The sequence below is a fragment of the Macrobrachium rosenbergii genome, chromosome 22, assembly GCF_040412425.1.
Source record: "Macrobrachium rosenbergii isolate ZJJX-2024 chromosome 22, ASM4041242v1, whole genome shotgun sequence".
Classification (NCBI taxonomy): Eukaryota; Metazoa; Arthropoda; class Malacostraca; order Decapoda; family Palaemonidae; genus Macrobrachium; species Macrobrachium rosenbergii.
In genome coordinates this window covers 34328391-34355890 of record NC_089762.1, presented here as the reverse complement: position 1 = coordinate 34355890, position 27500 = coordinate 34328391, and the positions used below count along the sequence as shown (strand labels likewise).

General features: G+C 36.4%; 2 protein-coding genes across 4 annotated transcripts in view; one reads left to right on the top strand and one right to left on the bottom strand.

Annotated features, from left to right (window-relative positions):
• Window positions 1-27159, bottom strand: part of LOC136850736 (uncharacterized) — a 66618-nt gene extending 39459 nt beyond the window's left edge. The window contains exon 1 of the mRNA XM_067124628.1: window positions 26765-27159. The gene's annotated coding sequence lies outside the window, so the exon portion shown is untranslated. The remainder of the gene's footprint in view (window positions 1-26764) is intronic.
• nac (GDP-fucose transporter nac) overlaps window positions 1-27500 on the top strand; it is a 91353-nt gene that overhangs the window by 12563 nt on the left and 51290 nt on the right. The gene's annotated exons all lie outside the window — the stretch shown is intronic.

Below are 27500 nucleotides of genomic sequence, written 5' to 3'. Positions count from 1 at the left end.
AGAAGATACTGTATCAGATAATGCCACTTTAGTCTACACAACACACACACATATATATATATATATATATATATATATATATATATATATATATATATATATATATATATATATATATATATATATATATATATATATATATATATATATATATATATATATGGTTACAACCGAATTATCAAGCGTCAGTTCACTGCGTGTCTTACCAGGGAATCTTAAAACCGCTTTACTTTCTGCAAATGCAACGCTTTCCTTATTTAACTGAAGCATCGTCATCTTCAGATTACACATCCGCACTCATCCACACACACAGCGCTCATATCAGCTCCTGATTTTTTTTCTTTTTTTTGCAGGTATCTTCTACGTACTCTTTTCTCATAATGTGAATAATTATCACGCCACCTTGCACATGATATGTGTAACATCATCCCACGGAGGGAAGATCATGTTCTGCGTGTAGTAATTAGACGGAAATTATTCTCGTCGCCAGATAACCGCTCTGATGATCGTCATTATCGTATAGATTCGTCATGTAACGTACAATAAAGCGTGTAAGAAAGATATATATATACAGTATATGTATATATATATATATATATATATATATATATATATATATATATATATATATATATATATATATATATATAGAAATTCTTGACTATCTCACGGCGGTCTAAGTTTGATAGATAATGTCTTACAGGTCGCAGCAGGAAATGGTTGAATGATTTCTTTTTAATTTTTTATTTATATATGTAGTTACGGCGAAGTAACTTTTTTCGATACACTTATTTAGAATTTTCATTTTGGTGTAAATCAAACAGTATTCGTGTAAACTCGTTATTTAGTGATGTCCAAAAATGAATTCCCCCTCATTGGATAAAAGAAAAACGAGATTTAAAATATCAGTTCGAAGTGAGGTTATTTTTTCTTCGTTCGCAACCGCAAAATTATACTCGTATATGAGCTTTGATGATTGATAAAATCTAGCTTATTTAACATCGAGTTGGAGCTATACTTAAAATGAGGTGTAGGAAGTATTATAGGTAAGAGCTAACACTGATTGTCATCAGTCAATTAGTACTCATTAACAATTATCAACAGTCATCTGTTGATAAATGTTAATAAGTATTTGTTAACAATGAATGCGTGAGAATTTCGTCTCATGGGAAGTGTTCCAGTAAAACAGTGAAGCTAGTTAAAAGAGTGACATAAATTAAGTTCACATAAACACTTGTATATATATATATGTAATATTATAATATATACGGTATATATATATATATATATATATATATATATATATATATATATATATATATATATATATATATTATATATAATATATTCATTTATTTAGGATATTCAAAGAGAGAGAGAGAGCTGTTGCACATGTTGCTACCAGAGAAACTTAAACTCATAAAATTCTTATTTGAGAGCAAATTAAAAATGTCTTTACCAGAACCATGCCCTGTAAAGAGTTTGCACACAATGGCAATCCCGTATCGATTTATATTTTCCCCTAATGTTCTAATCTAACAAGTTATTATGATGTTCTGTACATCTCGAAGAAAGGTAAAAACGGTACAGTATTAGGTTACGTGAAAGAAATCTCTGCTTTTGTCATTTCATTAATACCGCTGTCATCATCATAATTGTTTTTGTCCCTTCTTTTATTGTTATTATTAAGAGATCTCCCCTAGAAGGTACAGTAAATTGCCTAAAAAAGGAAATAAAATAGGTATGAGAATGTAGGTTACTAGGAACATAGAGTTGTATCGCATTTCTTAATAACATCGCATCGCACCGGTTCCTGATAACACATCGCATTTCTAAAGAATATCTGCATTGCATTTCTTAAAAAAAAAAAAATGAAAGCTCCTCTCCCAGAAAGATCATTAAATCTCATCTCTCACCATTATTTCAGAACACTTTCGCCACTCAACACGAAAAAACAGCAAAGAAAAAAATCATGGGAAATAATAAAAGAAAAGATTTAAACTCCCGAGCGGAGAAATTATTGCGTGTTTTTGCGGATTCAGGTGTTCGGCTGATGGAATTTCTGGTTAGAGGCAGGTTGAATTTCCAGATATTTTAGCCAAGGGTAGATTTTTCTGGGTTATACAAACATGAAAATATCTGTTGGTAACTGGGGTTATTTATAACTGGGTGGAGATGAGCCTCGTACTATAAACATGTAATATTTTTAGTACGAGTAAAAGTAAAGCTTATGCATCAGTTAGCACAGACTCTAATAGTGAAGGAAACGATTTTATTAAAGTGATATGTTTACATTATTTCTTTATTTTTTCTCGTTATATATATATATATATATATATATATATATATATATATATATATATATATATATATATATATATATATATATATATATATATATATATATATATATACATGTATTATATGTGTGTGTGTGTGTAACCAGTAGAACCTGAGAACGTAATTCAAATATATCTAATTTATCAATCCAAAGAAGTGATAAGTTAAACAATCAGCGCGTTCCCTACTTATATTGCTTTTTTAGACCTCTGTTAAAATAAACTTCTGGAATCCAAGAATTCAATGCCCAGGCTCTGGGGTACATGACCCTATGACCTTAGGGTCATGCTTGACCTCAATGATGTCCCTACGCTACGTGGACGGTCAGTGAACCCTGATAAGTATGAGAAGAATTTTAACTGACGGACCTTTTTGTTTGTTAGCGAAGACCTTTTCTACATTCACAATGGAATGAAAATTTGTTAATCGTATATTTTATTTATGTTCACTACCTACTTTCTTCTTTTGAGCTTTGTTTTATTGAATTGAATATATAGAATTTAGGCCAAGGGCCAAGCACTGGGACCAATGAGGTCATTCAGCACTGAAACGGAAATTGACAGTAAAAGTTCAAAAGGTGTAGCAGCAGAAAAACCTCAAAGCAGTTGCACTATGAATCAACTGTTAAGAGAAGGTGGAAAGTTAGATGGAAGAAAGAGAATATGAAAGGAGGTACAGTACAAGGAACGAAAGGGGTTGCAGCTATAGGGGGCCGAAGGCACGCTGCAAAGAACCTTAAGTAATGCCTACAGTGCACCGCATGAGGTGCACTGACGGCGCTACCCCCCTACGGGACTTTGTTTTACTTTCCTTCGTTGTTTTTATCTTTATAATTAAAAGCTGCGTTTACTCAGTTGCTTTGAAAATTGGCTAATTCTGTTTTCAAACATTTACTGCGATATTCCAATTGCACAGAGGTAATTATAGTAAATTTTAACTTCGTTTATTGCCTTTTTGAATGTTGAACAGTCGTAAACGCGCTTAATACCGTTCTGAACAATATGCTACGTTCATACGTACATGTATACATACATACATCCATACACACACATATATATATATATATATATATATATATATATATATATATATATATATATATATATATATATATATATATATATATATTTACAAATAATCTTAGAAGTAAATGCAGTCTTAAAAACATGTATTTATTAAAAAAAATCGAAACAGTGATTCAGCACTACAGAATTTGAGCTCCTAGGCTAAACCTATGAAGCAGCCTCCAATAGAGGGACAGAGTTCGACGGGTTTTGTGAATGAGCTGAATATGATGTTGGTCACACTACTTTTAAGTACCGGTGAGACGATAACGGTAATCTAGCCAATGTGGCTTCCACGACGACAGGGGGGTTCGATGCATCTCCCGAGAGAGAGAGAGAGAGAGAGAGAGAGAGAGAGAGAGAGAGAGAGAGAGAGAGAGAATCGTTCTTAGGAGTGTCCTTTTAATTTGTTTCTCTTCACAGTGAGCAGTTCCTATAACTACACAGAGGGCTCACCAGAGGCGTTTGGAACTCCCCCTGTATAAGCGTGCCTGTGTATGTGTGTATTTGTAGATACCGCATACAAGATACTTATAATTGCCAAAAATGTTCTGAGATACATTTAGAGAACTGATCTGTTTTCCCTTACCAAAACAATAGCCTAATTTTTTGACTGAACGTCTCACTGTTACGAAAAATTTGGATGACCAGTTCTCTCCACATTTATCTGGATGAGATCACATTAATCAAATTGCTAAATTTGCCTCCAAACATTATTTTTGTTCATATACCGCCAGTTACTTCCTTTATTCCTGTTATTTTACCATCACAACCTCACTGGTTTTATTTGGATCATTGCTTTCATATTTGGGGTGAAAAAATCACGCCTCACTTCCCATCCGCAGCATTGTAGTTCTCCGTCTCATTCTATGGGTACTTATCATCCGTTGTTCTGTTGAAACCGAATGAGGTAACCTCACAAAAGTCTCTTAATACCTGTCAGGATCTTAGGATCTTAGGATCTAGGATTGCTTTTTTTTATCCTTAGATGCTTTCCATTGCTTTGCAATTCTCTCTCTGATTTCGTTACCTCTGATGATAATAGGCCATTCTGCTTACAGAGTTAGGTCTAACGCTTCCGTTTAGGGATTGAATTTTTCCTCTGCTGCCTTCCATACTTTTCAGTTCTCTTCTAGCGTTCATATTCTCTGATGAGCATAGGCCTAGCTTCTTAAAGCTATAGGTCTAACGCTTCCTTCGCCGTTAGGGGTAGCCTTGTTTTCCCTTTTCCTCCTTTTCTTTAGGTCTAAACTAAAAGTTGATTTAAGGATGACGTTAGCCTCAACAACAAGCGTTATTGTGATAATGATTAACAGTAGAAGCATTAATATAAAGATAATTTCCAACAATGTAAGAACATTTTGCTCTTTACCGTGAAACAGGCTCTTCTCATGTTAACGACGAGTGTCAGGCGCCCGGATAAACGTCGTAAGTGATACGCATTACAACGTCAAATTGCTAGGCTTAATGAACGCCGGCATATCGCGCTTGTCTTCACGGGAAGAAAAAAGGGGGGAAGGAAAAACCCAATGACCGGAAACTGCCGCTTTCATGTTTAAGGTACATTACACAAACAACTCTCGGGTAACACTAGACCGGAAAGGTAAACATTTCTGCGCCCGGTGTCTCGGAGTTTTTGGCCTTGTGATTCACTTCAGTTCTTTTCGTTCAGCGTATCAATGTATTTCCTGCTGTTTTAGTTGTGCTTATACTAATTTTTCTTTTTCTTTTCATACTTTGATAATACCTAAACCTCTTGATACTTAACTTTCCATACGTACGTTCATTTAAGCAGATTTTTTTTTTATTCACAGTATTTCGCAATCATTCTGACATGATTATAAAGCAATAACTCTTGACTCTTCATTGTACTGTATGAGTGATCAGTATTATATATATATATATATATATATATATATATATATATATATATAATATATATATATATATATATATATATATTGTATATATTTCCGTGTATAATTTAGGAAAACTAATGCGTTTGATACTGAATGAACATATCCCATACAGGCTGTACTCCAGACTGATTAGATCATATTGTTGCTAGTTGAATCTATAGTAGATATATATATTTTGTAAACCTTACAAGTTAATCGAAATGAAAAAAAAAATTTGAAAGGATTCTCTTCATTGTCATTAATCTTGACTTATTCATAAATAGGCCTATTACAATTGTCTCTTATGACAAAACTGAATGTGTTCCATTGTTTTAAAACAAAAGACTCAAAGTATATAAAAAAGAAGAATCTTACGTCTTATATCGATTTGAATGATAATTTCACCCGGTTTTATTTCCAGGAAGTTAAAGAAAATCAACCATAACACTCCTCGTATACGAGTATAAGTAACGCGCCTCTCGCGTTAGGCGCACGATGCTACGTCAGTTCTGTTTTCTCATAGAGAATCGGAAAGAAGAGAAAAGGCTCTATTTTCCGGCAGAGCGACCCGTCATCATCCCAATTACAACTAATTAACCTTCGTTATTAATGCACTGTCATTTCGTTCGGCTAAATGAAAGCCTTCAGCTTTGATTTCCACATCTTTCTTTTGGGTGTAAGTGTTCCGGCGGATCGCTCACGCCCTCTGCAGTCTCTACTTTCTTTTCCTCCTCTGATTGACGAATGGCGGTATTTTATAGCGCTCCATCGCACCAACAATATTAGCGGAGAAAGTCCGATTTTCTCTTATAATTTTGATCGCATACGTCCTCCTCCTCCTCCTCCTCCTCCCCTTCTCAGGTATTAATCCAGCCACATAATGATTAACCAGCGTTTTGCAAACAGTAAATCAACGGAGAACGAAACCGAAGGAAAACACTGGGAGGAGAAAGCATCTAGAAGGGAGAAATGGCATGACGCCAGGAGTCTTTTCATGCCAGTCCAGGGGTGCTGTTTGAGAAGGGTGGGGGACTTGGGGGTGGGTGTCGGCCATGGGGGGGTGGGGGAAGGCAGGTTCAGTTCTTTCATTTAACCCCAATCAGAGTGCGTGCTGACTGAGATGCATTTGGTTTAACAAGTAGGTCGTAAACTGAGCTCTTGTTTTTATATTTGAGTTAACTTCAAACGAGAAATTTTTTCAAATTTTTTACGGGTTTTTGAGTTTAACGTACCAACAGAATTTTTGCAAAGGTATTTTCAGTGTATTTTCTGAAGCAAAGGCTTCTGTCTTTGGATGAGTTGGGTTGTTAACAATTTTTCTTTAACATAGAGAGACCTAGTACTTACTGTCTTTTTACATAAAAGTAAATAATTTACTGTAAATATTGGATTTGTGATGTTTGCCTAAAGGAAGCGTCTTAATGCATCATTTCTTGTTTGCATTCTTGCTTAAATGTCCATTTGACATACACATGAGTCTAGTATCCTAGTTAAATATATATATGTGTGTGCGTGTTGTGTGTGTGTTTACGTATATATATTAGTACATATAATATATATATATATATAATATATATATATATATATATATATATATATATATATATATATATATATATATATATTATATATATATAAAATATAAGTATAATCTCACATTTTCACGCTACCGTGCGACTACTGAGATAAGTACACAGAAAGTCCACGTGCAGGTGACAGCCAGGCGGTGTCTAGAGCAATCTCCTAATTTCTTTTGTTATAGACCATTTTCGATTATCAACTGGTGCGGAGTAATCAATGAACCGAATTCCCTTACACCGATTTCGATCGTATTTCTACGAGCTTTTATTTTTCTTCAATTTCTACTTTTACCAACGAAAGATTTTAGAAAAGAGGGCGTGTTGTTCAAAGGGTGGAAATAACAGACTATCGTTTCACCGTTATTCGCTTTAGAGCGGAATTACGATATATATATATGATATATATATATATATATATATATATATATATATATATATATATATATATATATATATATATATATATATATATATATATATATTTGTATATTATATATATCATATATATATATGTGTGTGTGTGTGTGTGTGTGTGTGTGTGTGTGTGTGTGTGTGTGTGTGTTTTATTGGTAATCTTCATAGACACGAAGATATATTACTCTATATTTGCATTCCACATAGGAAAATACAAATGTATATAAATGTTTTAAAATGCTCAACAATTTCGTCCGCTAATGGACCCCTCTTGGAGAGTTTTTAAGAAAACAAATCAACGCTCCTAGAAGAGGCCATTAGCGTGCAAATGAAATATATATATATATATATATATATATATATATATATATATATATATATATATATATATATATATATATATATATATATATAGATAGATAGATAGATAGATAGATAGATAGACAAAGCATGCGTCTAAATTTACTCGATTACGTTGTCACACTTTCTTTATCTCGACTTTTCTCTGCGCTCTCCCCAGAACAGTCTCCATTTCATAATGAATGAATCAGACCTGCGGGATAGTTGGCCACCCTTACGCTAGGCCGAGTCACGCATTTCATTCAATGCGCGAACCGCATGCGCAGACTTAAAAAAAAAAAAAAAAGAAGAGCGTCTCCCGCGCCACTATACTCGAGTGCAGCACTTGTTTTTCCGTGTTCCATTCAACATATGGTCCCTTTGAAGGCGGAAACCACCATCCTCGGACGCAGCAGAGGTAAACCATACACGCTTCTCTCTCTCTCTCTCTCTCTCTCAGCTGTGCATGTTGGCTTTATTGCTCTATGGGGGTGTGAGACCAACCCATTTTTTAAGATGGAGAGCTCTTACTTTGTATGTAGCCGTAGAAGTAACAGAAATTCTTTTGAAATCGATTTCATATCTTTAATCTCTCAGTTCTTCAACTATTAAATTATCGCCTTATTAAGTAGCTTTAAAACGCGTAACAGAAGTTCCTGAGAATACTTTATTCGTATTATTAGAGAGGAATAAATTAGCACCTCTCAAAGATGCTGAAATTTAAAAAAAACATACCATGAGAAACAAAAGGAATTATGGATAAACAGTTAACCTACAGCATTTCCCTAACCAGTCTCATCTGTAAAACGCAAAAGAACAACAATGAAAATCCTCTGCTAAACGGCAATAAAGATAATGTATCTTAATTATCTTTAACGGCAGGATATTTACGCTAATGATATAACGCCGAAAATAGTACACTCGGTCACGTGACCGTAATTAAAGTATGGGGGAGAGGTAATAAGCCGTCGGCTTGGGTGGAGTAGTCGTGAAAGAAGAAGAAGAAGAAGAAGAAGAAGAAGAAGAAGAAGAAGAAGAAGAAGAAGAAGAAGAAGAAAGAGGCAGGTGAGGTTCCTTATGAGTCATTTGTCTTGCTCTATATGGCGACCCGTTTGTTTCATTTCATGGTTTTCTATTTTATCTCCACGTCCATAAAATGTCGAATGAGCCCCATTTTTTTTATTGACACGTTTCCATCTCTCTCTCTCTCTCTCTCTCTCTCTCTCTCTCTCTCTCTCTCTCTCTGTTAGGGAAATAGAGTCGTGTGGCTGTTAAACGGATTATTATGAATGTCTTGTTTCCTATATCTTTGTTTACCTGGAATTTTTTTTTTATTGTTTCATTTGATTACGTTCACTTATCTCAACAATATGAAACGGATTACAAAGTGCCTTATTAAATAAGTCATTGAGAATCTAGATAGCTTCTTCTTTGACTTTTGAAAACGAAGTAATCAACAAACGCTCTGACATGGAAATCGCCAGACCATTATTAATAAAAAAAAATGCTAAAATTTATACATACTCAATACGAGGGAACCGGGAGTTCTCGGTACACTGTCTACAGACTCTACACCCTTCAACATACACCCCCTTGTGAGTGTATCTTCGCTCCTCGCCCTGGCATATGGCATGATTTTCATATTCAGACCGGAAACGAATCACTTCCTGCTCAGGGAAAGGCGGGATTCTATCCCTCTGATTCTTAAGCTTTCTAGATGAGAATTCAGGAGGAGCGAATATGACGTCAAGTGACGTCACGAGCCTATGACGTCATCATGTCGACCTCAAGCAAAGAAGACAGTCTAACAGAATTATGAGACGTGGAGATTACGAACAATGGATAACAGCCGAACCGTTGCTTCACCCTTCTTCTAACTCTCTCTCTCTCTCTCACTCTCTTCCCCTCCTCCTTTAATTGCCTTGTGGTAGTTACTTTGGCAAATTGTGGCGAATTAACTAACCACTTACCACTGCAGATTGCAAATGGCTGCTCGCTCGTATTACAGCGTTAATGGCTGGTCTTAGGAGCGCTTATCATCCATCATTTCGGATGAGTCACTTTCTTTCGGCTCTTCCCTTTTGCTCAAGAGGAAAGTGAACTGCTGCTGATGAATTCTGCAGCTAGACTTCATATATGTAAGTATATATACGCATTTATATATATACATATATATACAGTATATGTATGTATATACTGTATATATATTTATATATATACATACATATAGTCACACACACACACATATATATATATACATATATATACTGTATATATATATATATATATATATATATATATATATATATATATATATATATATATATATATATATATATATATTAGACCCTTTCTTAAGGCAGCAACATTATCTGTAACAAGAGAATGTTTATATTTCCCCGTTTATAAGTATACATTTACCTTACACACACATATATACATACACACTCATATATGTGTGTGTGTAAGGTAAAGGTATACATAAGTTTGCGCAGTGTTTATATATACTGTACATATGTACGGTATTATGTGTTGACACACTTACTGTATGTACTGCATGTTACTATGTCTTTGTAAAGATACGCTTTTTTATAATCATATGTAACTGATGTACACACACATATGCATATACACACGCGCGCGCGGACACACACACACACACACAAACATTTATATACGAGAGGAAGAGAGAGCACATACATATAATCATGCGAACGCCTGTGTATATCTGTCTGGTCCGGAGGTGAAGAAGAAGGAAGGGTGACTCGCACGGGACACTCCACTTAATTCTATCTTTCCGCCTCGTAAAATCATTACTTTATGGACGGCGAAGTACCTCGTTATTAATTTGGTGGGAAGAACAGAGGGTCGACGATGTCTGGAACGGCCGCGGCGCGAGATGATATCGTGAGAGCGAAATGGCATCGTTTCATGCGGACGAGGGACTATTACGTCGATATGCCTTGAGGCCACCGGCTATCATTTTCCTCGTCCCTAACTGCAGCGAACGCCGCGCCACTGCTACGTCATGTCACCCGCGAGAGCGCGCAACTATGAAATCACAAAAAAGGAAATAGAGTAAAGAAGTGCAGCGTGTTCTCTCTCTCTCTCTCTCTCTCTCTCTCTCTCTCTCTCTCTCTCTCTCTCTCTCTCTCTCTCCGTTAAATACGCCCTTTACAGAGAACCGTTGTCTAGTGTCATTTTATTTGGCCATCACGGGAAAAAACCTATAGAGAATTTGTTTTAGGAAGTAACGGAGAAAATGTAGAGGGATGTGATCCTTTTTTAAAGGAATAATAATGACTCAGCACATGATCTCAAACGTCAATTAGGCCTATTATAACTATTCTATCATGCAGGTTAGATGCAATCTGCGTCCTACAAGACCTCAATACAAATGAATGAAGTTAGTATGTCAAGCATTTGAAAAAAGTGGAATAAAAAAACTCTCTTATCTCAATAGTGTTCCGGAAAGCCTATAAAAATAATTGTCTTTCCTACTTACCTATTGTTCTATGTTTTCTTCTCTTTTGTTCGTATGGGAATGTTTTGTGGAAACTTTCTTTCAAGTATAATGGCCATTTTGCCTTGTTCTTTTATTATAATGATGATAGTGACTGATAATGCAGACTGAAAAGTGAGAGGGTGGATTTTAAAATAATCAAACAATAAAATTATCACGGTCTTCATTCTTCTTTTCTTAAATAATGGCGAAGAGCGGTGGAATTTTATCTATTTATTTTTAGGCATCCAGCGAAACCTTCCCAATTACATTTTTCGAGATACTTGAAGAATTCACGACACATCATTAAAATTAACTAGGTTCTTATCTGAGTCTGAGTTAAATCAGACGCAATCCTGAAAACTCTCCGAAATGAGATGTTCTCATTGCCCGACATACCAGAGATAATAGGATGAGATATCGGGGACATTGCACTTTCCATACGCGCCTTGAGATAGGGGAATTTTTTAACCGTGTTGCAACTTCTCTCCTTAGTCTTCGGTGGGAACCAGAGCAACGCCGAAAATTTGGGACATGTTTCTTTTCTTTTTATTTCCGCTCGTTGAAGATGGCATCTGCAGTTTTGTTTTCATTTGCCTTTTTTCTCTATTATCTTGTGTTCATATATATGCTTATTTTATTTACACTTGTTTACATTCTGGGCCTTTTTTTCAATCGTGTTCATACATATGATGCTCAATTTATTTACAATTCTTTGATTACTTAATACACATACGTCTGAATTTTAACGATTTGGCAGCTGCACCTACTCGAAAACGGAATATCTTTGACAGAAGTAATCTCTCTCTCTCTCTCTCTCTCTCTCTCTCTCTCTCTCTCTCTCTCTCTCTCTTAATATCAAGTGCATCATAACCGCAACCACCTCACGTTCAGCAGATGAGAGTTAGGCTTAGGCCGGGGAGCGCACTGTCATGCGCCTGACACACGTACTGTTTCAGAAGCTGGTAACTGTAAAAAGAGACGCCGGTCATGAAGATAATCCAAGTTTTCTCACATCTGATATTTCGCTAAGCTTCGACAAGTTCCATCTGCCGACGGTAGCGCGGGGAATGGACATTGTAAATGGTAGCACGAGGGAGGGTTATTGAATAATTAGCCTATGAATGGCAAGATCATTAGAAATGTTTGCCAGAGGGGTTGGCAACAAAAAATGTCGGCATCAGGAAAAGATATTGCCAATTCCAGCATACGAAAAAGGAAACGATGCTTATTTATAATTGTCTGAATGCATACGTATGTTTTACATGAAAAATTAAGCAACTCAAAAGATACGTGAATGATTGACATGTGAGTAAATCCAGGAATCAGGAGGATTAAGACACATCAGTTCATGGTTTTTCATTTCACATTCACTTCACTGAAAAGCGACTATATCCAGTATGAGGAACAAAAAAATTCTTCGATATATTTTATGTTTAATAAAAAAAAAATAGAATGGAATAGAATGGCAACACAGGGAAAGGTATACGACTAAACTTCAAATAAGCCTGTCATAGGAATGGATGAAGTTTGTGAAGACGATAAAAAATTATGATGATAAAAATGGTACGATTAATTATTATTATTATTATTATTATTATTATTATTATTATTATTATTATTATTATTATTAATAATTTTCTTGTCGCTGCTACGAATCCTCGCGCTAACCTATTGTGGAAAAATTATCATCTTGAAATGACATCAAACTCTTTCTTTCTCTCTCTTTATATATAGTATATGTGTGTGTGTGTGTGTGTGGGTGGGTGTGGGTGCGTGCGCGTGTGTGAGTCAGTAACAACAGCTGTCAAAGATAGCTCATCCTATTACAATCCACTTTCTATTAAAATCCACAAGTGTGGCAGTGTTTGTATTAGACATATTTTTAGCCACGGGAAAATACTCAGGAACCAGATACCTTATCATCATTGTGCTCTATTAGTTTTCTTGTGTTAGAGAACACGGACTCGATCCCCAGCCGGGACTGAGAGGGGGAGGGTGAGATGGGCACAGTTCCTCCAAGTTCCTCCAAGGACCTCTGAGAGAGTGAGAGCTCAGCGGGTTCAATTAGGGTTAAAATAGGTTAAAACATTTCTCGCCGATTAGGTCCCGTTGCTAAGTAACCAAGTTTCTCTTCAAGGAAAAATCAGTGTTCTAGTAAAAAAAAAAAAAAAAAATCGTAGTGGTGACTATGCATGCGTACATAAGTGCGTGTTTAATTGTTTGATCATTTCTATTTGTATACTGATTATTCAGTATACTAACACAATCCGCACTGCCTTCTTAATCCTGTAATGCATTACAGGGGCTTTTTCGCTGAATCTATCACGAAAACGTTACGTTGAACACTCGGTGTTTTATCCAGTCCGCGGCATTTGATAAAAAAAAATTCATCAGGATTTATAGAAAATCCCAATTTCAAAGGGATGTTCTATAAATCTTGCAGTGAGATATCACTTCTAAATATATATAAAAAACACGAATCTTCTCTTTACCATATTACTTTTTGCTAGGGATAAGATAGACAGTCTTACAGCAAAATTTCCCCGCTTCAACAGGTCTCCGGAGCTCACAGAAAAATTAGTGAGCAGAATAAATTACAAAAAAGATATTTCTCAGAATATTAATTCAGGAATAAGTGAATTAATCACCGTTTCTATTTCGTGTTCAGTCGCAGAAAATGATCGAAACGACGTCTTTTGTATGAATCTGAACGGATGCCTTTTAAGGAACCGACAAATTTAGAGTCGTCCACATAATCAAACAACACATACGTGTTTTTCGGGACACTTTAAAAAAAAGGGGTAATTTCTTTTAAATGGCTGCTGTGGCATACGCGTTAAAATCGGTGAGGCGGAAAGAGATCGTAAACACACGTTGTTTATCACATTCGTAGCTACATACAGAATGCTCGAAAACCTTCGTGTCACCATTAAAGAAAAACGCCGTCATTTTATTTCCCATCGCGGCCCTTCACACCCCATCAATCCCACGAGAGCAACAGCAGCTTGCAACGAGTAAATAAAACATCATTGACCTACATATAACTGTCAGCGAGGAGGAGTGAGAGAGAGAAATAACAAGAGACAAGCCGGAGCGAGTAGGCCAAAGGAGATATTCCCTTGAGTCAGGCAACGAGGGGATAATATTATGTAGGACCAAAAGCATTCACATAACGGTATAACTGACCATACCTGGAATGAGGCTTATAGCAGGGAGGAGGAGGAGGAGGAGGAGGAGGAGGGAGAGAGAGAGAGAGAGAGAGAGAGAGAGAGAGAGAGAGAGAGAGAGAGAGAAGGCATAACAAGACGCGAAACCGAGATGATTAGGGGTGGATTACGTGTGATTCATATCCCATTCAGTAAAGAATGTGTGCTACTTTTGCTTTCTCCTTTTTTTCCTGCTGCTAACAAAAAACAGTAATGATTGACCGTTGGCGATTACTTTTTTCTTTGCCGTGATTTTGAATACTTCGAGACGACAGCCGGATCCAAACTGTACTGTAGTTTGAAGCTGTTTTTCATAGCCGAAAAAACTTGCTAGTCATCCCACGTTCTGTAATGGTTCATGTTAATTCTTTTCTAAAGACAGCTTCCAAATGTGGATGAAAATATTAAAAAGCTTAGTCATTGCTTTTTTTTTTGTTTTCTGGATAAATGAAGAAACGAACTATTTCAGTATTGTAATTGTGATAACCAGATCATAGAAAACTTGTTGAGTTTTCATCCAATACGCATTGGAGACCTACTTTTAACAAGATGTACGGTACATTTAACAATTTCGAAACCACCAGAAAACATCTTCGACTCGTTAAGCCTTTCTTTGTACCTTCTTCGACGTCCGAGGTGTAACAAATTTCAACCTACGCCCTCTTAAACCTTTCAGTCCATGAATTTCAAACAAGGCCACTGAAAAATGTTTCATGGGGTCTGGCTCTTCTTGAGAAGGCCACTAAACTGTTTCGTGGGGTCTGGCTATTCTTGAGAAGGCCACTAAACTGTTTCGTGGGGTCTGGCTATTCTTGGGTCATCTGAAAATACCCGACACCAACACCTGATAAAAAAGAGGAATTCTCGGGTTGGGAGCGGCCGTTGGGGACTGAGGGAGAGGCGAGATTATTAACCCTAAGAGGCATCATCGGCCTTTGTTGTCCTTGCGCCGCGTGGCCAAGTATTTAGGTCAAGGGAAGCCAGCTCGGTCCTTATCCTGCCCGGTGTACCGTTAGCTCGGCTGGCAGCCCACACCCGTTTTTCTGGTTCTCCGGCAAGGGAGGAGTCTGGGCCGGGAGAGGAGTAAGGGGAGGAAGCTGAGATATATATATATATATATATATATATATATATATATATATATATATATATATATATATATATATATATATATATATATATATATATATGTATATATATATATGTGTGTATATGTATGTATGTATGTATATATATATGAGTTTGTGTGTTCGTTGCAAACGTGCATACGTGTTCTCGGTAGATGTGTATACTCAGTAAAATATACATATAAACAAAGTTACGGAAGAATTTTAACTACGAAGATTAAAAAAAAACTATAAATGAACACCATAACGAATCCATTTGCTCAATATCCTGGGAAAAAATAAAAATAAACGTTATGTAGGCTTCGTTCAGAAAGAATAGAACCCCATCCATCAGATGATCATTAATGGCTCCGTATCTCAAAAGATATACTGCAGGCACAGACTAACGCTATAAACAGGTGATTGTCTCCGGGAATGCATCTTAGCGTCTCTTTCTATTTCAATCAAGAGAGAGAACGAATTACTGGCAAGACCGTCAATCATGCTCGTTGCCATCAATCAGGAACGGGGGTAATTGGAGACCTATTTGATTTATGGAGATATATATTGCAAAGATTTATATCCACTGTCAATGTATGATGCATTCATTGATGTTCTGGGATAAACTCTTCAAGAGCACGAATTGAAGTTATGTCTCTTGGATAGCTTTCAATGGCATTGAAATCACCACTATTCTCGCACATACAAATTGTATAATCAAATATATCAGAATAAATATAAATACATATATCCGATTATGCATATACATATATATATACACAGTATGTATATATATACATACTTTATATGTATACATACATATACATATCAGAAATAGATCCTATACCAGTTCGAACAACTACGCTCATAATAACTCTTCAGGTTCCTATGATTTGCCACTGTCGTTCATTTTTGTCTAACTTTTCGCGTGCATTCCTATGTGTACGTTTGTGTGCAGATATAAGGATTAAACTTTTGACACGAAGGTATCATGGACTGCAATTCCCTCAACCTCTTGAACCTCTCATTCATCATCTTTCTTTCTCGTGGGACAGCGTAATGGCAGAGATGGATTGATTGACGAACGGCGCATTCTCTCTCTCTCTCTCTCTCTCTCTCTCTCTCTCTCTCTCTCTCTCTCTCTCTCTCTCTCTCTCCGCCTTCTTCTCTTTTTTGTGTGCGAATGTTATTCGTAAAAACAGATGATTTATTGCAGTCGAATTTGATGTAAAAAATACATTTTGCTACGAGACTAAACTCCTTAAAGCATAACTTGAGGAACGATTAAGCACGTGAGCCTTCCTCCTCCGTCACGCCTTATCCGAACGATGCTTTTGGCCGAAGAAAACCCTTACTTAACAATTTGGTAGACAACATCTGTTTCATCACGCGGAGGCCGTCGAACCGGGAGTGACAGCTTCAATTGGGAACCTCGTCGTCTCTTTGACATGGTTGTGGTTGCTTGTTGTTCGGCAGAGAAACACATTGGGTCAATCGACGACGCTCCGGCGAGATTACAGGAACGAGATTGCCACATCAAATCTAATCAAGGAGTCATCAACTTAGATATCAAGCGGCGTCATTAGCACTTTTTTTTTCCTTCGGCTTCATCGATGTAGGTCTAAAGTTTTCTAGAGCTCACAGTTACTTTCTTACGAAATTACAGAGCGTTCTTCGCTGATGAAAGGAAATGGAGTTTTACGTCTTCTCTCCATATCTCTGATTATATTTTATAAGCATTGAACTTTCCATGAAAAGAGATAAATGTGTTGCATTTGCTCCTATGATAAAGTGCTTCTGAAACACTCTGGGAGGTTTACGCTGATGGGAACCCTATATACATATACACATATGTGCAAAATACATATATTCACCAATATGCATTAATATATTTTCTCGTTAAAAGTTTTCAAAGTTCCAATTAACCGCAATTACTTTAGGAAGGGGTAGCAGGAAGGTAACTAGAAATTAATCTTCACCTCTCCTTAGATTAACAGAGGCAGAAAGAGTTTTAATAGAACGGGCTGCAGTGACCTGTTAACTTCTTGATTCCATATTTTTTAATGCGGTTTCCGCCAAATACTTGAAACCTCGAAACAGGAAATGAAAGGAAAAACTCTCCTATAATAGGCAAAGTCTACTCAGACCCTTTCAAAACAAACTCATCCACCCAATGGCAACGTCATTGAGCCTCTTTGCTTTATAGGCTGTAACGGATAAAAAATCTCCTAGTCACAATTACCGGAACTATGTATACTATACGAATGACCCCTAAACCTTCCTGATAGGTTTGGATACGCCTTGGAATAGTTAGAATGATCCTAGGCAAAGAATGGTACGGAAAATGTTGAATGCACATTTGAAAAAATCAGGAACATGTGATAAGTACTGAATAATCTCATTTCATCCCTCATTAGTATGTGAAATTGAGCCACTCAGGTTATCTGAGTAGAAAACCTGAGCACCTGGAAGAGAAGATAACAAAGGAGCAGGGTAGATGAAGTTTGAACGCAGTTCGTGGAATAGTCAAAAGCCTTCATATAAAAGAGATTCAAAGCCCAGGAGTTTACCTGTGGATATGTTTTGAAATTAATGACTGAAAGTGATCATGAGAGGATTGGGAGAGGTTTTGTGTTTGTGTGTGTGTGCGCTCGTGGTGAGGACGCCAAACAATGAATTGCTAAGATCGAGATAACAAGGACTGCAACTGCCCACGCCACTTTGTAATGTGACCCACTATTGCGGCGGGAGAGTCGGCCATCGTATCACTGGAGGGCATCGCCTATTGAGTGTTGGCACCTCGGACGTACCCAAAGTGCTACATCCAATTGTAATTAAATCACCCCCCACAACTTTGTGACTTTCTCTGCTTGTTTTGCTGTCTGTATTGCGTTACTTTGATTATAAGAAAACATTTTTTTATCATGACAGTAATGGAGTGTTCTCTCTCTCTCTCTCTCTCTCTCTCTCTCTCTCTCTCTCTCTTGTTCTATTTCACCATCGGCGAATAATGTGCTCTTGAAAGAATATCCTAATTTTTTATTGATAATGATGATGATGATGATTATTCTTATTGTCCTTCTTATTAGTATAATTATTGCAGTTTATTCAGTGCTGCCTAACTATGATTATAAACAAAGACTTTTGGATCAAGATAGAAATATAGCAACATTGGAAGAGAAATGTGATGTTTCTCCCTTGCTTTATTTCACACTGGCCTCGCCCTTCTAAAAATGGAGTGCTTTAGAAAGAATACTCTATCTTTTATTTATTATTATTATTATTATTATTATTATTATTATTATTATTATTATTATTATTATTATTTGTTGTTGTTTCTTGCTGAAATCCTTTTCGCTCGGAAAAAAAAAATCTTGCCAATTAGTAGAGCAAACGGTACAAGTTACAGCTACTTGACCATCCTGTCCTCCCGTCCTCTTCTGCCTACAAATCCCCCTCCCTCACTAACCCCCTCCCACTCCCCTCCATGTCCACCACAACAGATCCCGTCCCATCTGATGGAGCCCGAGCTGGCTGGCTAGCTGGGTCTCTGGAAGAGGCTTTGTGGGTCCTCCGCCTTACAGATGACCGCGGATGGGTAGGGGGAGGGGTGGATTCCTATCTCAAGGAAGGAGGAGGAGGCGGAGGGGAGGGGTGGGGGGTTGAGTGCGGCAAAGGCTTTTGCAGTAGGCGAGTGGAGCAAACCGTTAGAATAGGCGCAGGAGGCAGCAGACCTGTGTCGGTCAGGAGCCATAGCAATATTAAAGGCGAAAAATTAACCGAAGATGTTTCAAAGCCCGAGTCACTTTTGAAAAAAAAAAAACGGGGGACTGAAAAGGGTCGGCAACTTTCACTACTTCGTTAACGACACAGTTCGATCAAGAGATGAGATGTGAAAAGTGGATGCTGCTTCTCAAACAGAGCTTCACCTTTTATTCATTCTTTTGTTGATTTTGCTTTGAATTCAGTGATGTACGAGTATGTGATAAGGAAATGTATTTTGGAAACTGACATGTACAGTATGTGCCATTTGGTGAAGATGTTTTGCGAAAGTCATCCCAAAAATTAGAATAAAAATCAAATTTAAATGTTTCCATCGACATTTTATCTAATTAGGAATGAAACTCATTCTTATTTCCGGATTATATTTTCTCCAAAAAAAAATATAAGCAGCTATGCGAACAATTATTTCATTAATTATTTCCCATTATACCTTTCAAATTGCTCTTATTTTTGGCTTCCCACTGATGTTGCTTTCGAGTTAAAATTTTGTCCATTCTACTTTACTGGCCTATTATATTTCAATGAATCTTCAGTTAAAATATTTTGTTTTCCGATGTATGTTTTGCGCAACGCTTCTTGCAGGAAGGAGAGCCTTAATAAGCTCTGCGCACGCGTTGTTTAACAAGCCTTACTAGTCAGCCCAAAAAGTAAATTCTTCAAAAAATTGTTGCTGGAAGTAAATCAGTTTGAGATAGTTGACGTTTGTTATTTCCAGGCAATTGCTGATTTATTTCCAGAGAGTTTAAACAAAACTCAAGCTTGTATAAAACTGTGATTAATCTGGAGAGGAAACGGGATAAAACTAATGCTTTCTTGTAATGCTGGTAATTCGTTTTCATTCGACTGGAGTAAAGGCGGGGATTAACTTAACGAGAGAGAGAGAGAGAGAGAGAGAGAGAGAGAGAGAGAGAGAGAGAGAGAGAGAGAGAGAGAGAGAATGCTTATTCTTATTTACCAATCAGAATCAAAGAAAATACGTAGGTACGGAAACCAAAGATTTGTTCTGCACGAGACAGAGAGAGAGAGAGAGAATACTTTTTTTCTCGTTTTCCTATCACAATAAAGGAAAATACGTAGGCACAGAGACCAAACATTTGTTCTGCACGAGAGAGAGAGAGAGAGAGAGAGAGAGAGAGAGAGAGAGAGAGAGAGAGAGAGAGAACATCGTTATCTTCAGGTAAGTGTTACCGTGGCTGTGGTAACATACCGTAATAACATAATCTTGACATCTCCAATTCTTAGGAGTGAAATTTTTCCATCTCAGCCCGTGATTATCATGCACAGCGTTACGTTATTCTTCTGACCGATCATGAGTCTTACCTTTTCCGCTTCTTTTTTTTTATTGGTCAACGCGCAATAAACCGGGCAATCTCAAGCGTAACAGATAACCTTTATAAACCTCAGGTATGGATGTGAAATATCAGATCGAGTTGGAAATGATATTCCACGGCGTAGCATAGCTATCATCTCACGGTGCTCGAGCAGAGAGAGAGAGAGGGTGAGCAGATTCCATGCCGTGGGATGAGAGGCTCACAATACACACGCTCTGTGTTTCAGATATAAGGAATTGCCAGTTTTTTAAAAGAAGTTCCCCGTTATGTTCCGGTTCGGCTTTCTCTCCCCGGGAGAGGGCGTTTGCTGGTGACGACGACTACGCGCTCACGTGCCAAGGTGATGATGATGATGATGATGATGTTGATGCTAAGCAATGTCGGTCTAGCTAGCAGGAAGCGAGCGTCCGCTGATTAAGCAAATCAACGCCTTTGGAAAGTTGTTTGATATGTGGGTGCGTTCAGTTGCACATCCTGCAAATGTTTGTTATGCAATGGTATGCTCGATACTGGTATTTCCAGGTATAGTTTCTCCAGCTATCTAGTCGGCTTTCGATGTTTATCTTATAGCCATTTCGAAGAAGGAACTACGGTAGGCTACTATTGCATTTTGCTGATTTGAGGGATGGGAATTGCTTGTATTCTTTCTACGGATATACCACGATATATTTCAAAAGCGTTCGCCGTGGTACTGTAAAGGCACTGTACTGAGATAAATTTCGTTGGTTTTTGCTAACGCATAATCACTCACGTCTAAGCATATATACAGTATATGTAAACCTGTACAAGTACTTGTGCATATATTATCTATCAATCTACCTAATTATATACATATACATACACACACATATACAGTATATATATACAGTATATATATATATATATATATATATATATATATATATATATATATATATATATATATATATATATATATATATATATGTTATATTATATATGGTCTTGTCTTTCAGTTGAAAAACCTGTTCGTGTTCCTGATGTGAGTTGAAAAACCTTTCGTTATATATATATATATTTATATATATATATATATATATATATATATATATATATATATATATGTGTGTGTGTGTGTGTGTGTGTGTGTGTGTGTGTGTGTGTGTGTGTGGGGAGGGGTATTCACCTGTCGGTTTTCAGCAATTATTTACGGGTAAAGCTGCCAGACCCTTCTCCTCCGTAAGAGAAGAGAAGGGTCGTCTAACTGCTGAGTACCTACTCTACTACTGAAGTCAACAGAAAGGTGCTCAACTCGTTGCGTTTCTTTCGGGAGAGTAAGGCAATTTATACTTCAACCGCTGAATCTGGAATGGGCCCCTATACTGAAAACTTCAAAAATAAAAGCCGATTCATCCAGTTACACTGAAGCCCTAAACGCAGCACGGCAGGTCTTCTCACACACTCACTGTACCATTCGTCTTTATCTTACGTACACTCGCTTTCTTCCTGGATATTAAAGCCCTTCCTTGTCCAATCTCTTCTACATAATCTATCCAGCATCTTATATCTGTGGACTATACAATCGCCTCACAAACCCATCATCTTCCATTTTTTCCACATAACAGAGCCATCTTAAAAATATTTTTAACTTTTCATCTGCATATCTCCACATTCCTCACCTTTTAGTTTCCTGTAAAAGTAAACTATTGTACCGGCTTTGTCTGTCCGTCCGCACTTTTTTCTGTCCGCACTTTTTCTGTCCACCCTCAGATCTTAAAAACTACTGAGGCTAGATGGCTGCAAACTGGTATGTTGATCATCCACCTTCAAATCATCAAACACACCAAATTTCAGCCCTCTAGCCTCAGTAGTTTTAATTTTATTTAAGGTTAAAGTTAGCCCTGATCGTGCTTCTGGCAACGCAACAGCCCAGGCCACCACGGCCGGCTGAGAGTTTCATTGGCCGCGGCTTATACAACATTATACCGAGACCACCGAAAAATAGATCTATTTTCGGTGGCCTTGATTATACGCTGTACAGAAAATTCGGTTGCGCCAAAGAAACTTTGGCACATTTTTACTTGTTTAGTTCTCATACCACATACACTAGTAATTCATCCCAACAGCTTTAACCTTTCTCTTTCATTCGCATTCAGCATCCAAACTTCATTTAAATACAACAGAGTTGGCTCAAAAACTCACTTTATACATTCAAATCTTTGCTTCTGGAGACTCTGTTGCATATACACCTGCTACTTTCTTTGCCTCACCTGTTGTGCGATTCATTTTTCCCACTAATCCTATTATCATCATACAAATCAATTAAACGAATCGAGGAATTTCAGTCTTCCACCATCCATATTTACATTCACTATTTTCCACTTATTCTCACTACCTTAGTTTCCACTTATTCTCACTACCTTAGTCTTGCTTACATTTACGCTCACCTCTCGTAAACAGATCGACATTCTTTCACCAACTGTTACAGTTTTTCTTCATTGTCTCATACTGGTAATGTATCATTACCGGTAAATGCCGCCTATCCCACAGTCCTTTTACAGCCAATTTTCTTATCGTAAAATTTTCCACCTACAAGTAATGTCTTTCCTCCGAGCCTCAAATCACTTCTTTCAAAAATATATTACCCAGCCGGGGAGGTGTAACAAATATTTGTCGTAGACCCAGTTATATACCAAACTAGCCTCTCTCCCATTCACATAATCTAACACGCTCATTGCCTCTATTATAAGAACTTTTGATGAATTGCTTCAACTAATAATCTTTGCCATATATATATATATATATATATATATATATATATATATATATATATATATATATATATATATATATATATATATATATATATATATATATTATACAGTATATGTGTGTATATATGTATACATAGAAACCTTATGTAAAAAAAAGCTGAATGCTAGAAATAATGAACTGAAGAAACATTCCAATCAACTGCAATTTACATGCAAATAACACTAACTTCCAAAAACACAGCCTCGAAAGTTAATGTCTTATGGTTACCCATTATGAAAAGGTCATAATTGTATAAAAAATATAGCATCTGATTAATTAACTTGAATATCTGTCGGGGCTCAGTGAATCGTAGTACCAAATTTCTAGAATACGATAATCGTGACATATTGTTCACTATTATATCCATATATTATTCTCTATCGTTCAATACTTTTTTCTGTGATATTGCTAATATCCATTCAATAACTATTCGTGAATATCATACAATATATATCATTCTCTATTGTTGAATTATTTTTTCTAGAATTTGGCATATGTCTGTTCGATAACTACTCGAGAATATTATTTAGTACATAATATTCTTTATTGTTCAACAATTTTTTCAATGATATCGTTAATATCCATTCAATAACAACTCGTGAATTTGAGAGACCATTTGCCTAGAAAGTATATCATAAAATGACCATCACTTTATGTAATGTAATAAAAATTGATGGCTGTTATTAGATGGGGCTCATCTGTCATTCATTCAAGGGTCCACAGCTTTCCACCAGCTTCTCCGCAATGGAGCTTGGTGAGTTTGACACGATAATTCCAGCTGTTAATGGATTAAAACGACCTGTTTATTTCCTCTGAAACCGCCTCCTTTCAGGTGATATTCCGTGCACATTCACATGTGTGTGTGTGTGTCTAATTTTCTCTGCTTCTGTTCTCTGAAAGCATTTGGAATTTTCCAACCTTCCTTCGTATTCCCTTATTTCTATCCATGGTCCTCGGAACTGGCAATACAAGGCTACCCAGAGTTGCCACGTGTGCAACAGAACTCAGGTGACGTTAGCAGCCAGACATAAACTTCACTGCACTTGGCAGAGAAGTTTTTAAATTTGGATTTTATTATTAATTAAACTTACGCTCCTACTCTACATAACAGAACTTTGGCTTTATCTCGCTTCTAATGAGAAACCCTAGTCTTCCTACCTGTACACGCGTTTGGGTGCTTCATTATATCCGTATCCTTTTCGTAGTTTGTATTATCCAAAACTGTACCAAGGGAGATCTTGAACCGTATTCTCGATTGTTTGTGGTATCCAGAAACCCCTGTGTAATGTGATATAGAATCATCAGTTTAACGATGGTGTCAATAAATTATAGTTTAACTGTTCGACAATTCCCATTTGTACGTTTATAATCGGTAAATAAACTTGCTTTTAATTGATGTGTTAATTACATATTAGGAATATACATATCACTACGTAATGATATTTAATTATTATTTTCCCCTGTGATATCACAGTCTTCTGCCGTACACTGATTTGGAGATATTTTTTTATCCAAAATACCTCCGTACGGAGAATATAATTATATTTGAGAAAAACATCAATTACTGTTTCCAAAAAATTTTAATTACATCGATCTCACAACAGGCAAGACACACTTGTTAGACTGACATTATGTTTAAAAAGCAAATATTTTTTATGTGAGAAACATCCCGGTCGCAAGAACAGCTCATTGCATCCGATAACCATTACACGAAAATTTCCATTATAAATCTAAATATGTTAATTCACATTCATGCGAGCGAAAATAATTACGACATAAAATTATTTTAACGTAAGGTCACGCCAATACCTGCAGCCAAGGGATTAGGGTACCTAATGTGTTCTCTGGCATTGGCTGTTCTTATACGCTACCCATGACCGTGGTCGGGGAACTTCGCTGAAGTTTAAGGTCAATGCTGTTGCTGCTGTTACTGGTCTCTCTCTCTCTCTCTCTCTCTCTCTCTCTCTCTCTCTCTCTCTCTCTCTCTCTCTCTCTCAATGTCCACGCACGTTAAAAACACACATGCATTACATGCAAATATTTTATCATGTCTATCTATTTATCTATCTCTACATTTCAGCCCTAATGTTTTTAAGGTAATATGTTTTAGTTTTCTCATCAATCTAAATTACTTCTAGGCACGGAACGTCGCATATAAAATATATATTTTCATTAAAGAAAGGGATTAATTGTCACATGAAAAATATTTACTTTCATTAAAGAAAGGGATTAACCATCACATACAATATATACTTTCATTACAGAAAGGACAAACTAACACATAAAATATATAATTTCATTAAAGAAAGGAAAAAATAAGTACTTTCGTTAAAGAAAGGAATAAACTTTCACATATAAAATATATATTTTCATTAAAGAAAGGAATAAATCGTCACTGAATGAACGCCAGCCATTTCATTCAAGAGGTAGAGATAAACAGCCAATGAGTATTGCCGAACGCTAACTGTGATTGTTAAGGCGGAAAATTGCCTTGTTACTACTGTCTTGTTTGAGGATTCCTCCTCTGATATTAAGCCCTTCCTGGCTTTTTATATACACGTATGCAAGAGTGAAATGTACTGTAGTTCGGCAGTAGTATAAATTAATGTGTAAAAATTAACGAGTTTGTAATAAAATATCCGGTATATAAAACGTAATATATTTATACTGCAATATATATTATATATATATATATATATATATATATATATATATATATATATATATATATATATATATATATTATAATATATATATATATATATATACACACAACACTTTACATTTGATTTTTACACATCCTTAGAATAAAAATTTGTATAATAAAATTTTGTTCGTATTTGTCAGTTTACTTTTATACAAAGACAAATATTGCTCATTCATTTATGTTCTAAAAATATTGTTTATCACAGATGACATGGATTTTTTTTATAGCAAAGATAAATGAAAGTTTTTCTTGTTTCATAACAGTGAGAGAGAGAGAGAGAGAGAGAGAGAGAGAGAGAGAGAGAGAGAGAGAGAGAGAGAGAGAGAGAGAATTAACTTGTTAATTCAATGGATTCCCGGTTTTATTTATAAACTGTTTTGTCTGCTCATCATTTTTAACTTTTCAATAAATTTAGATGGAAGTCAAGTTTTGACAATAAATGTAAAATAATGGTGATGTAAGTAGGTGCGGCATAAGGTCAGAATTAGATAAGCCTTTTCTACAAATAATTAACTTATTTCTTAACGAAATTCACGCAAGACATTTTTTCATAATGTTATGAACAATCCTTTAAATGAAATTATTCGACATAACCGGTGTTTTGGACTTACACACACATTTGCTTAACTTCAGAATTTTGTGAATACCACAAACCGCTTAAAACCTCCATAGTGCAAACCTTAGTACCCAGCATTAAAATTTTGCAAGATATGACTTACCTTGACCTCAGGTGTTATAAAAATGACATCACAAAACGATGACACGCACGATGTAAATAAGATAGCTGGCTTTCCAGAAAATCCCTTTGACGGTTTATAAATGAAGTTCTTGGAGCTTCAAAGAAACATTTACAATTTTCAGTCTTGTTTCTAAAACGCGTATTCCTTCAAGCGAATTTGCCGGTCGGTTTATAGACCTACGCCTGTGATTCAAATAACGAAATACTTCGAGTAAAAGTCAGTAGTAAGTAATAACGTATCACTAGATATATATTTTTTACAGAGTTTATCCGTGGTTTATCCCCCACTCCAATAGAACAGCCACTCGGTTCGCCACTCCCTAGGAGAGTGCTTTCCTTCCGAACTCCTGACTCCAGCTGATCCGAGGAAGCAGTGAGCTTACCGGACTCCGCCCAACCCGCCGAAAAAAACTCCGGAGAAATCTTCCTCGTTACCGCCCACATGGAGCTCTCTGCCCCCTCCCCACCACAACCACCCAACCCCTCATACTACCTCCGGACCCCACCTGATTCTTTTTAACCTATATATCCTGATCTCCGGCACATTCCAGGACAGATAACTCAGTTTGCGATATGCGTGTCGCCATGTAACTGTAAAGGCTGTCGCGCAACCCACTGACATGAATAGATGTCATGGTATACTAGAATGCATGACTTTGTTTCGTTTTGTATTTGTTGTATATTATATATATATATATATATATATATATATATAT